Consider the following 13,531-nt stretch of genomic DNA (forward strand, 5'->3'; position numbering starts at 1 on the left):
GTAAACCATGTGAAGTATGCTGAGGACAAAAAAACATACTAACCAAAAGAATACTGCATAAATCTGTGAAAGTTGTTTTGCATGTAGGTAAGTGGATTTTGCTGGTAATGTGTATGCTTTATACTCTGGCATGAGTTCTCAGATTCAAAACCCAGAAAAGGTCACCTAACAGTATTCTGCTTGTCCTAGGGATATAACTGATGTATTTGAACACATCCGTAGTTTGTTTGCTTGAGGTGTTGATTAAAATGTATATATGAGTCCTACAATGATCTGCTGTGGCTGATTTGGTAGAAAACCTGGGTCACTATGGTTGAACTTTGTGTGGTTTGGGGATCTGATATTGTGGTACAGGTATAATACATGGAGTACCATGTGCACATATGGCTGACTTGCTGCACACCATGGGTGGTCACTCAGATATTACTATGCTATACTAGAAGTCCCCGTACCAGGCTAGCCTGTGTCCACTGCTACTATGCTGTCATAAGGCCAATATAGTGTGAATATGTTGTTGCATGCTACAGACACATTCATGGTACCTATACATATATTCAAACCAGTAAAAACACGCTGTCTTATTATGTGTAAACAAGTATCACAGAAAGAAATATGGCAGAGTTTCAATGATGTTGAAATTAAAATGCTGCTGCAAGTCCTCAGCCACCATGTCCTGTGATTAGTGAGAGAGTATGTTCTGACCAATCCTTGAGGAATGAGGTCTGTCAGTCTCTGTTACAGAGCATAAATATTGTGGGCACAATTACATTTTGAGACATTGCAGACACCACGTTTCAGATATAATAAGCCATACAAAAAGAAGGCACATACCAGATAGAGTTGTAGCATACTGGGGTTAATTGTCAAGTTTTTTGTCAGGCAGATGCCTGCAAAATATTTAAGATTTCTCCTATCAGTCATGGAAAGGTTCTTGTAGCAAAAAAAAAAACAAGGGCAACACATACCTTGTGAACATGGAGCAACCGAGGCCATGCATATGCTGTGATTCAGCACACACATGTCTTGACACATATCAGTCAATGCCTGTGTTACATTGTCATCTAATCCGAAGTTCTCCAGTACCTGCTTATCCATGAGATCGTGATATGTCAAGTCATGACTATAGCACTGTTGTCCGTGGTATTGGTGATGTCATGCAACAATCACATGATGGTTGCTGCTAGAGCTATCAGGCGAGGAGCACAAATTGTTACTTCTTCTAGTCTTCTGGTAAACACAAATTGTTACTTCTTCTAGTCTTCTGGTAAACTGCCATACTCTGTGGCTATATAAATGGATCATAAACATGGGCACTAGAGAAAACAGATATGTCCAGGAATCACAGTATTTTTGTCCACAAATCACATTATTTTTCCATTCATTTGCATGTCACAAATGACAAATTAAAATGTACAACATAATTTGCATCAGATTAGCAGGGGCTTAGCTAGTATGGGCAAAGGGGGGCAGCACCTGGATACGCAGTGTTAGTAAGTCTGATTGGCGTTTAGAGCATTACTGGCATTGAATGCCAATAGTGCATTTGTGGTTATAAATGAAGCACTGTAGCACTATGTGCCTTCATTGAAGTATTGTACTGCTCCATGTGTGCCATAAACCATAGAAGTTTTTCTAAAAAGAGAGAAGTGATTTATTTTCTTTTTTATGTTCTAAATTTAACGTTGATGGTGTATGATGGATTGGAGATAGCACCAGGCACAAGAATAGTTAGCTATACCTCTGACTTTATTCAGTCACAGCCATTTTCATGTGTTGTGTAATCAGCAGTGTAGGCTGCTGCCCTTATACATGACATGCCCCAATGAATTGCCTCCACCCTTGCATTGCCACTCTTCTCACAAACTGTTGCTACATTCATGGATCCCAGCCCATGTAGGATACATGTACAGATGCAGACAAAGTGCAGTGAAAAGTCATGAGACATAGATGATATTCATATTTCAAGATCTTTAAGGTTATGGGCATGTCAGATCACATGACATATGTCTGTTAAAGGTAAAGTACCTTCATACAACTTTAATCTACTACAGCTTCATGATAGCTTATCAAGGAAGTGTATATAGAGGTTGTAGTTAGGTAGTTGGACTGCATGGATTACTATTTTCCACATTTTAGGTTTGAACTAGTTTCTTTATTCTGTGCTCTTTGAAATTCTTTTCATTTACATCCTATAAAATTATATTGGCATGAGTAATGAAACTTCTATTGCTCTAAGAATAATCTATATCAAGCAGTTTCTATATTATACACCTAGGAACTGCAGTGTCCTATATTGGCTAAATAGTATAAAACCAGTATTCAGAGGTGAGAGATCACATATTTAATGCTGATTTTATGGATGGCACAATTATCAGACTGTTGAATGGGACTCTATATAACAATATTTGCAGATTACCAATTCCAAAAAAATATAAATCTTCATGCCAATTGTCATCCTCATATTGCCAGAAATATTTTTTTGCCTCCAAACAAATTAATAAACAGGCTCCAAATGATTTAATTCCTGGTTTTCCACATAGGTATTACCAGAAACAGTGTTTGACTAAGTGAAATCAAAAGCTTACAAAATAATTATTATTTATTGACTTAACCAAAAATGTTCTTTACCAATACCACCAGTTTATTCTGTGACTATTTATAGACGTAATAACACTAAGAAGCAGCAGATAATTCATAAATAATGGCCACGTATTGTATACCAATCCTACTCTGTCTTATCTTACACCAGAATGTAGACTCAGCTTTCAAAGATGCAGACAGTTGGCAGAGCATTTGAGCTCTTTAAGAAAAGATAGTCCAAGAGGACAAGATACGTGGGTAAAGTATTTGCCAAAAGTGCAGTTTCTGTTCCGGCTCTCTTTAATAATATATGTTGACACCAATAGACATTTGACAACTTTTATTAAATTCAAACAAACCAATAACTTAATTCAAGAACAGTAACCAATAAACGTAATGTGACATTCTTCTTAGACTTCATCAGGGCAGCATTCGTGCCCACTCTGAATTAATAGCATCCATACCCACTCGCTTATTCTTGTCAAGCAGTGTACTGCAGGTCACTTGATACCAAAACTCAATAACAGCAACACCATCACCAAGAGGAGGAACAGAAAAGGACAATCCTGTCCCTCTTCCCCACTAACCAGCCTGACCCCAGGCTGTTCCTCATCTGCTACTCAAATACATGCACCAATCCTTCTAAAAATAGCCTCAAATAGACATTAAATAAATCCATGCCAATGTCACTCAAATGCACACCATTGGATCTAATCAAACCAAATCCCTGTCATCAAAATCCCGGTGTTCAATCATGTAAATGCCCAATGCTCCTAATTGTAATGCCAGCCTATGATTAACCGCCCTCTGAGTCTACTCCAAAGCAGGAAAACTACCAGCATTCCTCCAATTCAAACACGGCACTCTCTCTAGCCATACTGTACATATACCTGAACATAACGTCTGCAACATACACAAATCGTCTTTTATGTTATCCACCAATTGCTTCTTAGGAATTATACCAACATCATTACCACCTAGATATATCACCAGTATTTATGGAAAGCCTAACCACCACTTTAACCTTTCAACGTCATGCATCAATTGATTCCATCTAAGACCTCTAATCCCATGCCATGTAACTGAACACCCCAACCGAGACAATCCTAAATTATTTATATACATCCTACCTTCTGCCCTTTACCCCACCAAGTAGATATAGGAATGGCGCAAGATGAAAATCTTGTTTCCTGAAAGACAAAAAATATATATATATATATATATATATATATATATATATATATATATATATATATAGGGGTCCCCTACAGATGACTGAGATCCCCAAAAGCCAACTTTCATATGGCCGTGACCATATAATCAACTTTTGGAATTTCGAACCTTCAGAACGGACATCTCTGTATAGTGCGGAATGGAAGGATTTCCATTTTCCACACTGTAGTGCAATGTCTGAGTTCATAGATTTAAATTGCAGTGGGGTGTATGGGGGTGCAGCATCTCTTGCCCCCCCCCCCCCACTAGCAATGTGTAGGTAAGTTTTTGTTTTGTGTTTTTTTTTAAAGGTGTTAGAAATTCCAAAAGTCGATCATATGGTCTCAGCCATATGAAAGTCGGCTTTTTGGGATTTCAATCATCTGTAGGGGAAATATATATATATATATATATATATATATATATATATATATACATATACACAATTGAAACCATTATCTAATATAAGTTATAAAGGCATTAGAAGACCACCTCCCTACTCGTCTAATAACCTCGATGGATCTGCCTTCCCTTGCCAAATCTGAAGCCCTCCCAATAACAAAAAAATGGGTTGCAAACCTATCAGCTGAAAAACTCACACAACAAAAAGCCCTCCTTACTACCTGCATGAACCAACTATTCATTACCATCCCTCAAGCTCTCAGTCAAAAAACCAAATCACGAGAAACCCCAACCTCTGTCCTCAAGAGTTCTACAGGCCAACCTACATGACAAAGTCCTGCATTCCTATCTTTCCTCAAAACTATTGATGCACCTTTCCCCATCTGATCTGTTGTAGACCTCTGTAACTCAATATGAACCGTCCCTGAACATATCATTGCATCATTCCAAATTAATGAACCCAACATTTCAGACATCCGAAATGCACTGAAATACATCCACACAATCAAAGTAACCCACATAACATAATCAACTAAATCTCTCTCCACTAACGCCAAACCCTTCAACAAGACTTTCATCATCAGCCTTATCAATGGCGATCATTTGTCTATATTCATTCCAGTCACCCTTCCCCATCTTCTCAACAAACGATCCACCAGCCAAGACTTTGTGAAGTCATGCAACCCAGCTACCTGTGCAAAGATACTAATTTCCACCAAATCAAACTTAACTGTCTGCAAAGCCTTTCCTTGTCCCCAAAGTCAAGATAAATAATGAATCAGCAAATCATCTGACCAAACCTCTTTTTCCTCTTGTAACTGCACTACAAATTTATCAAAGTCATAAAGAGCCTTACCATATGCCTTCCTGGTGGACACCACACATGAGTACAGCACCATCTCCTGGCTACGTCAACCCAAGCTGCCATAATTCCTCTGGCAGAACAACCAACATCTCCTTTGCCCTTTGTGCCAACTTTCAAAATCTGGAAAACTGAAATTGAGACAAACTGTCAACTATCACATTTCACACCCCTGCCACATGCATCCCTGTGAAAGAAAAAATAATTATCAAACTCTGCAAAATTAGCATATGTAAAACTAACAACACCACTTCAGATCTATCGGTCTTAGTCGGCAAAACCTTCACCACTGCTATGTTATCTGAATGAAAAATTACCCTATCTTCCTTCAGTTTCCCCCATCAAACTTCTGATGCTACCCAAATTGACATTAGCTCCAGAAACGCAACATGCCTCTTCCACTCATCTTGCCAGTCCAATGACCATTGTGCTGCAAACCATTCACCTCCAAAATATACCCCCATTCCAATACCTCACTCTGCATCTCTGAACAACTGCAGTTCTGCTTGACCCAACCAATGTGTCTGCCAAAAAGAAACCCCATTAAACTGCTCCAAAAATGGTAACCAAAGATCCAGGTTGGCATGTACCAACTTGCTAATCCTAACCCAATGATGTTTACTCTTTCCTCCATTCAATAAAAAGGCCACAAACCTGCAAAAAGTAAGTCCCGGATGAACAGCCTGACATGCAAAATTCAAAAGGCCTAAGAGCTCCATTACCATCAAAATGCATACTTTGGCCTTAGTCACCAGTGCCCCAATCTTCTCCTTCAATTTATCTATCTTATCCATAGGCAAGAATAGCAGCCCATGTCTTGCATTGACTAACAATCCCAAAAAATCCATGCTTTAGCAGGACATTCCAACTTGTGCTGAGCCAATGGGACCCCTAGCTCATCACACATCCCTTGGAATGCCTACAGTGCATCATAGGCTCCCTCATATCCCTCACCCACTAATAAACAAAAATCTAAATAATGCACAGCAGTCTGCGTACTCACCCACTGAAGAACCATACTAAAGTTCTCAAAAGTAGCACAGCTTACAGAGCAGCCCACTGGCATAGCTTTATCAAAATAAATGTTTCCCCTACTACCATGCCCCATAATGGCAACTCTTCCTTTCTTACTAGCAGCAAGTGAAAAGCAGATTCAATATCCGCCTTCACTATCCACGGATCCTTAACCACCAGGATAGCCTTTACAGCATTATCCAAAGATGCATAACAAACTCTAGCATCCTCAACTGAAATAAAGTCATTCAGCAAACTCCCTGCTGGATAGAATAAATGGTGAATCAACCTAAATTCACCATCCACCTTCTTTTGAACCAAACCCAAAGGAGAAACCTTAAAACTTTGAAAGGATGGCTTTCAAAAGGACCCAACACCCTACCTGCCTACTGCTCCTTGTCCACTAAGTTCAGCAAAATGTCCTTCTTAATCCTTACAGATTGCAAACTCCTACAAACCACCCCATCTCCATCCACCCTCAATTTAATAGGAAAGCCTTTGATCATTTCTGCTTTAAGAGAAGCATCAAGAACTTCCTGGAGCATCCTCTACAAGACCTCCACCTTAACGGGCAAATGCAACACCAGCAACTCCTCTAACTAACCTGAAGGACATCCCACCCCATGACTCTCGAAAATTTCCCTTACCCCTAACATTATGAAACCCTTGAGGAGGAGAAAAGCTCCCTTCAGCTAACCCTGAACTAAATGTTGCCGGGTTAACCTCTTGCCTCCCACATTGAACTGCTGGAAGATTTCCCCACACACTTTGAACAACCATACAAAAACTTACATCCTAACCATGAATAACTTGCAGCATTAAAAGCCCAACAAAATCTTCCACCTTCCTCCCTTAACATTCCCCCCTTAACCATCCCCCCAAAACTATCCATCATAGTGGCCAGCCAAATATCCAGATGACAAACCTCCCATTGAAGTGATTGATCCACTGTTTTTATCTTCCAGAACCTTTGGTCATACCATAACCAGGTGTTCTGGGCCTCAAACTCCATGCCTCCCATATTGCAAGAAAGTAACCCAATAACGGTAATGCCAAAGAAGTATCCTTCTCCAACAAAACTGCCATATAGTAAATGAATCCTACTACCCAGTTATCCTACATCCTAGGTCGCAGCTTACCAACCCTCATCCTCCCTAACTCTGCTAAGGCAACCAACAAGTCCTAACTGTTTGCCAACTCAAATTCCACTTACTGCTGAACCCCACCTGCATCTATTAATTCAAAAACACCTACATACTCCCCTTTCCAAATCTTCTCTTTTACTGTAGCTGGAATGTGAGGAGTCAGATAAACTGCCCCCATTGCTTGACCCGACGACTGTGTAGCTAACCTGTCACCAGGCTATATGCCAAAATCAGGACCCACTTTGGAAAGTGAACCCAAAGTGCCCATGATCCCAGCACTGTACTCGCTGACCAGTGCATCCCCATTCACCTCCTGACACCCCTGAGCTGTCTCCATGACCCTCCCCATATCCTCCAACCCAGAGCACAGTCCATCCTGAGATGCCATACCATCATCCTCAACCCACAATGAATCTGACACTCCTAGCGGAACACCAAAAAACACATCATTATGTTGTGCTCTGTCCAGAGACACTCCAGCCACTGACAGATCAAATGCAATGGCCTATCTTGATAGCCTTGCCTCTTTGTATGAGTTGCTGCTCTGGTCCTCTCTGCTGTGCATTGTCTTTTTTGACTGGCATCCTTTTCCTGAACCACCATCCTGGAACCAGTGTCAGGCACCTCTTGGAACAACTCTTCTGCCTGCTCCACAATGGCCTCCCACCATTGACATAGATGCGGCATACTCCTGTCTGACATCTGCACAACAGAAAGAAAAAAAAATTCATTAATAAATATCTATCATTTTATAGTGGTTTAACTAGATTTTAGTAGTATTAAAACATGATAGTTTTTAAATGATTAATCTCTCATAGACATCTCCTTTCACTCATTGGAGGTATTGTACTATCCTTGTCAGAGAAAAAAAAAATCATAAGAACTCCCTCCTGCAGGTCAAATGGTACTCTGCAATAGTAGTACCTGGCATGATACAAAAAGTTCTATCCACCTACTGGACTGTCCGGACCTCACCGAAACTGACTGAACTTGCAGCTTCCGTATACTGCATCAAAGCATGCCTCAGTACCTTTGAATGACCAATATGAACAGTACATATTAAAACACCTTCTTAATGCCATCAATGCGGACAATTGGACATTTACATCATGGCAAACAAAGCAGTGATTGGCAATGCTATAGTCTACCACAAACTGAATGCACTTTAACAAGTGATAACCATCTGTACAATAAAACCATGAGGTGAAAGAGTCCTCCACAAATTAAGCAGCATTGTGCCAACTCTTTCAGAATAAGCACAGCTGCTGTCCTAAATCAAGTCTTTCATTTGCCTCATCAGGTTCTGTTTTGCTCACTAGCAATCTAACTATCTTCAGTAGTACAAGGTCTTTTTGTTTTTTTTTTTATTTAAATGGGGACAAACAAATGCAGAGCAGCATGTGAAACCACCAACCACTAACTGTTGCTAAGGCCCATGAATGTACCTCAGCATGCATTACTGAACATCTTGGTCACGTAAATGAAGAACTGTGATCATTCTACCAAAACTTGCAAACTCTACACTGAAGGAATTGCCCATGCACGCCACTGTTTCTTTGGGAGTGAGAAGACTTATGATAAACAGTTCCTACAAAGTAAAGGCTGACTTAAAACTGAAAGCTAGCTACAGCATACCTACTTACAATTTATGTTCTTTGATCCCCTATGATAATGGTCAACAGTTGTCCACCGTACTGATCATACACTGTGGCAAACCCTACCAGCAGGAGTTCCCCCAGCCCATGAACAGCCCAGAACCACTGCAATGGTCCAGCCCTCACCCCCCCCCCAATGAACCGCCAGTAAATACTCTACCAAATGCTGTATTTGTCTAGTCATTCACCTCACTGCTGGTATGTTAACACAAAACAACCTTGATCCATGGACCCATGAGCAGCCCAGAACCACCAACGGTGAAACCCATTTAGCAATGGAGAGAGAAGGTGAGCTCAACACAACCTCATAGCACCATAATTAATAAATAACCGTGCCACCACCACTCTTGGCCCACAGACAGCTCGAGAAGACACTATTCATACCAACTGAACACCAATGAACAATTTAGCTAACCAGCACCATAGACTAACTTGCAAACACTTCTCAGCCCATGGATAAAGCTGCTATTCCCACCAGCAAATAAACTAAACTGGCCAACCACTGACACAAACCTCTGCCCTCACCAAGCTTACCATTATGCCAACCCACTCACACAACAAAAACCTGAACTAATAAACTACAATAAATCTCCAGAGTCACTGCAACAAACCACAACCACCACTGATTAGCTATATACAGCCCACTAACTCAATTAAGAAATCCAATAAAAGTAGTCCATGGCCTACCTGCACTCCTGTCCCTACAGGCCATCATGGGCGTGATCCTTGCTATTGCAAACTCATGCCACATGTGACACTACTTTCTTCACTGCAACAGTTTAAAAGCTAAACCCACCCCCAGATCTATCCCACTTCCTTTGTCCACCACAGTTAAACCCTTATCACCCAAGCCTAACTAACCTAACTCTTGCCACTGCCTTAACCCATCTCCCCTACCAACCTCCCCTCCCCCCACACACATTTATTCTACCTTCCTAAGATGGTCCTGGACAAACTAGTTTATCCCAAACTTAATTTCTTTAAAAATTCTTACAAATTGTTTGATATGCATTGTCACATTACTTATAACACACAATGGTGATATATTTAGAAGTGTGCAGATGTGATAGTTTCTATGTGAGGTATATAAAATTAAATATTAAGGCACCTATTACTGCAGATCTGAATGACATCTGATGTAAAAAGACATGCAGTACATTTTAGTAACACTCTTTAACACATTCTGAGATAGAGTATATCGTTATTGATAGAGTGATTCCTTCCTTCCTCTCAGACCTCTGATTCATATTTGTCAGAATGCTGGATTTTTCAGATTGGATCTTTATAACCACCAGAATTAATTGAGAATCTACAGTTATTAACATGCCTTTTTGATATTCCCCAAAGTATCTGTACATTTATTTTGTGATATATGATACTCAGATTTTTTTTTTTGTATTTGTATAGGATTATACTATGCACTGACAAATGCATCTTGATGGAGCTTGTCATGTCCACTTCTCATGTGACTGTTCTTTCATGTGATTTTGTTATAAAAAGAGATTATTGCAATTCTGTTTTCATAACACATTGAAAAAACTGTATAACTAGCAGTGAAACTAGTTTGAGGACGTAAAAAGCATTTCTAAGCAATATTTTGAAGTTTGGTCATTAATTATTAAAAACTGGATCAAGTGCAGAGGATTGGCGGGGAATATAAATGCAAGAGTGATTGTATGAGTGCGCATGTGCACGTGTGTGTGTGTGTGTGTGTGTGTGTGTGTGTGTGTGTGTGTGTGTGTGTGTGTGTGTGTGTGTAATAAAACCTTGTGTCTACCTTTTACTAACTTGCCCTTTTTTATTTTTAACATATAGAGTCTTCATATGTATGTTTTACTTTAGAGACTTATGAGAAAAAAATGCCACCTTAGTCAGCTCACTGCAGTATAGCAGGCCTTACATAGGAGCTCGATTCCCACAGCATATTTCGCTAATATTATCCATTATATATATATATATATATATATATATATATATATATATATATATATATATATATATATATCTATATATAGGTTCATAGGTTGATACTAGGCTACCTGCCCTAGGGCATTTATAAGCCTAGCCAAAGTGTGTTTGGCTTTCGCTACCCTTTTAGATTTGTAGACTGTGCTTTTGATAGTAGATCACAGAATATAGCCCCTTTACGGTTAGTTTATTGTGCCTCTGTCTAGCAGGGGCCCAGAAGAGATCTCGGGGTTATACTTACGATCTCCCATCCACTCGTCAAGATTTCTCTTGAAGAGGGTCAGTGAGGGGCTCTGCCTAACCTGGACTGGGATTTTGTTCCAGAGTGAAGGGAGTCTCTGGGATATGAATCTGTCCCTCCAGCATGTTCTATTTATTTCTGTGCTGAGGTTTAAGTCTCTGGAGCGTGTAGCTCTAAGGGATTTGGATTTCTTGAGGTGGAGCATGTCCATTAATTCTGGGTTGGACATGGCTTTATATGTCAGGCACAGATCGCCTCTGAGTAGGCGGTAAGCAACTGAGTAAAGCTGGAGTTTCTTTAGCCTAACTGCATAGGGCATCTGTTTGAGTCCCTTGATCCTCTTGGTGAGGTACTTTTGGGGTCTTTCCAGTTCCTGCAGGTGTCGGGTAAGGTACATCCCAAATGGGGCATCGTATTCAATTTTGGGCCTGAAAAGTGATGAATAGAATGGCACAAAGACCTCTCTTGATCTAGATGTGAAACCTTTCGTGATTAAGTGGGCTACATAGAAGGTCTTTCTAACCACTTTGGCAACGTGATTGTCAAAGGAGAGATTGCTATCTACTTGGGTCCCCAAATCCCTAATTACTTCCTCCGTACTTAATGGATTACCTCCTATGTGGTAGTCTGTGGGCACTTTGTTTTTCCCAAAGGGTATGACTATGCATTTTTTAGCATTTAGATTCAGGCCATGGCTTTGGCACCAGTTATCTGACTCTGTGAGACCCTTTTGGAGGATGCTTGTGTCAGCCAGAGAGTCTATTATGGCACCCAGTTTGCAGTCATCTGCGAACTTGGTCAGCCATAGTCCTCCCGTGTTTGCCTGTACCTCAGAGAAATAAATACTGAACAAGAGAGGTCCCAGGACTGAACCTTGTGGGACTCTACTTGTGACTGGTTTAGAGTCTGACAAGGCACCTGCAGTTCTGACCATGTGGGTTCTATCCCTGAGCCAGTTCACAACCCATCTTGTGATATAGGGGTTGATATTTAAGCTAGTGAGCTTATTTATGATTCCTGAGTGGGGTATTGTGTCGAAGGCTTTTGTGAGGTCCAGGTAGGCTGTGTGGACTACCTTCCCTTCGTCTATGGCCCTGGTAACTGTTTCAAAGAAGTCGACCAGTTTCAAGAGGCAGGATCTGCCTTTAACAAAGCCGAATTGGGTAGGATCCAGTGTCTGAAGGTTTCTGATGTCGTTGTTTATGAGTTCCATGATGATACACTCCATAGTTTGCAGACCAGGCTAGTCAGGCTTATAGGGCGATAGTTTTCAGGGTCTGTTGTGGCACCTCCCTTGTGGAGCAGGACCACCGTTGCTGTACGACATTCCTTGGGTACATATCCTGTGGTAAGGCTGAGGTTGAACAGTGACTTAATGTGAGGGTTAAGTTCATCTTGTAGCTCGTGTAAGACACAGCCCGGGACACCATCCGGTCCCATTGATGCTGTGTTTTTTGCTTTGGAGAGGGCAGCTCTCATCTGTTCATCTGTGATGTCTGGGAGGCTCCACTCTGTTGGGATGGAGATTTGCTCTTTTGGGGGGGGTGGGGGGGGAGAAATTTGCACTGAACTTGTCTGCCAGGATGTTGGCAATGTCTGTGGGTTCAGTGTATTTTTTGTCATTTTGCACTCACTCGGAGCATATCTGGGAGTTGCCGTCCAGGTGCCTGACATAGATAAAGAAGGCCTTGTGATTGTTCTTAGTATCTTGTGCAATTTTTCTTTCGAAGCTGGCCTTAGATGATTTTATGAGGGATCGTAGCTTCTTGCTAGTACTGATCAGAGATGCCTTCCCTTTTTGGGATTTTGCTCTATCATGTAGTAGCTTCCTCCTTTTGTTGTATAGCTTATTTATGGCCGGGGTCCACCAGACAGGTCTCCTGCCTTTGGAGGAGTGAGTCTTGGTTTTATTTAGGATAGCACAATCCATACATTCCTGTAGGTGTCCATAGAATGCATTTGTGAAGGATTCTGCGGTTTGAGCCGTGTTTTCCACTGGCCCAGGGGCTTTGAAGGATATCACCTCAGTTTTGAGAATTGTGAAGTTTGCTTTTGAGAAGTTCTTCACCATGGTTACCTTGGCTGGGGGTGGGGATGGGATATGGATGTCCAGCGAGATTAATTTGTGGTCTGACCTTACCAGTGAGGGGTATACCTCTGGTGTGGAACACAGAGTCCCTATGTTTGTGATGATCAGGTCCAATATGTTTTCCCCTCTTGTGGGGGTGGTTACCAGTTGTTCCATAGCATTTGGGTTTATAAATTCTAGGAACCGTTGGGCGAGGGTGTGTGGGCTTGAGTAGTTTACCCAGTCAATGTTTAGGTAGTTGACGTCACCCAATATAATGGTGTTTGGAGAGACCTTCATGTTCTCCAGTGTTCTCAGGAAGGCCGAGTGGGGTTCCTGAGTTTGGGAGGGTGGTCTGTAGCAGGCTATACACTGAAAGGCAGT

The sequence above is a fragment of the Protopterus annectens genome, chromosome 2.part0 (genome assembly GCF_019279795.1).
Source record: "Protopterus annectens isolate FY-2018-M chromosome 2.part0, PAN1.0, whole genome shotgun sequence".
Classification (NCBI taxonomy): domain Eukaryota; kingdom Metazoa; phylum Chordata; order Ceratodontiformes; family Protopteridae; genus Protopterus; species Protopterus annectens.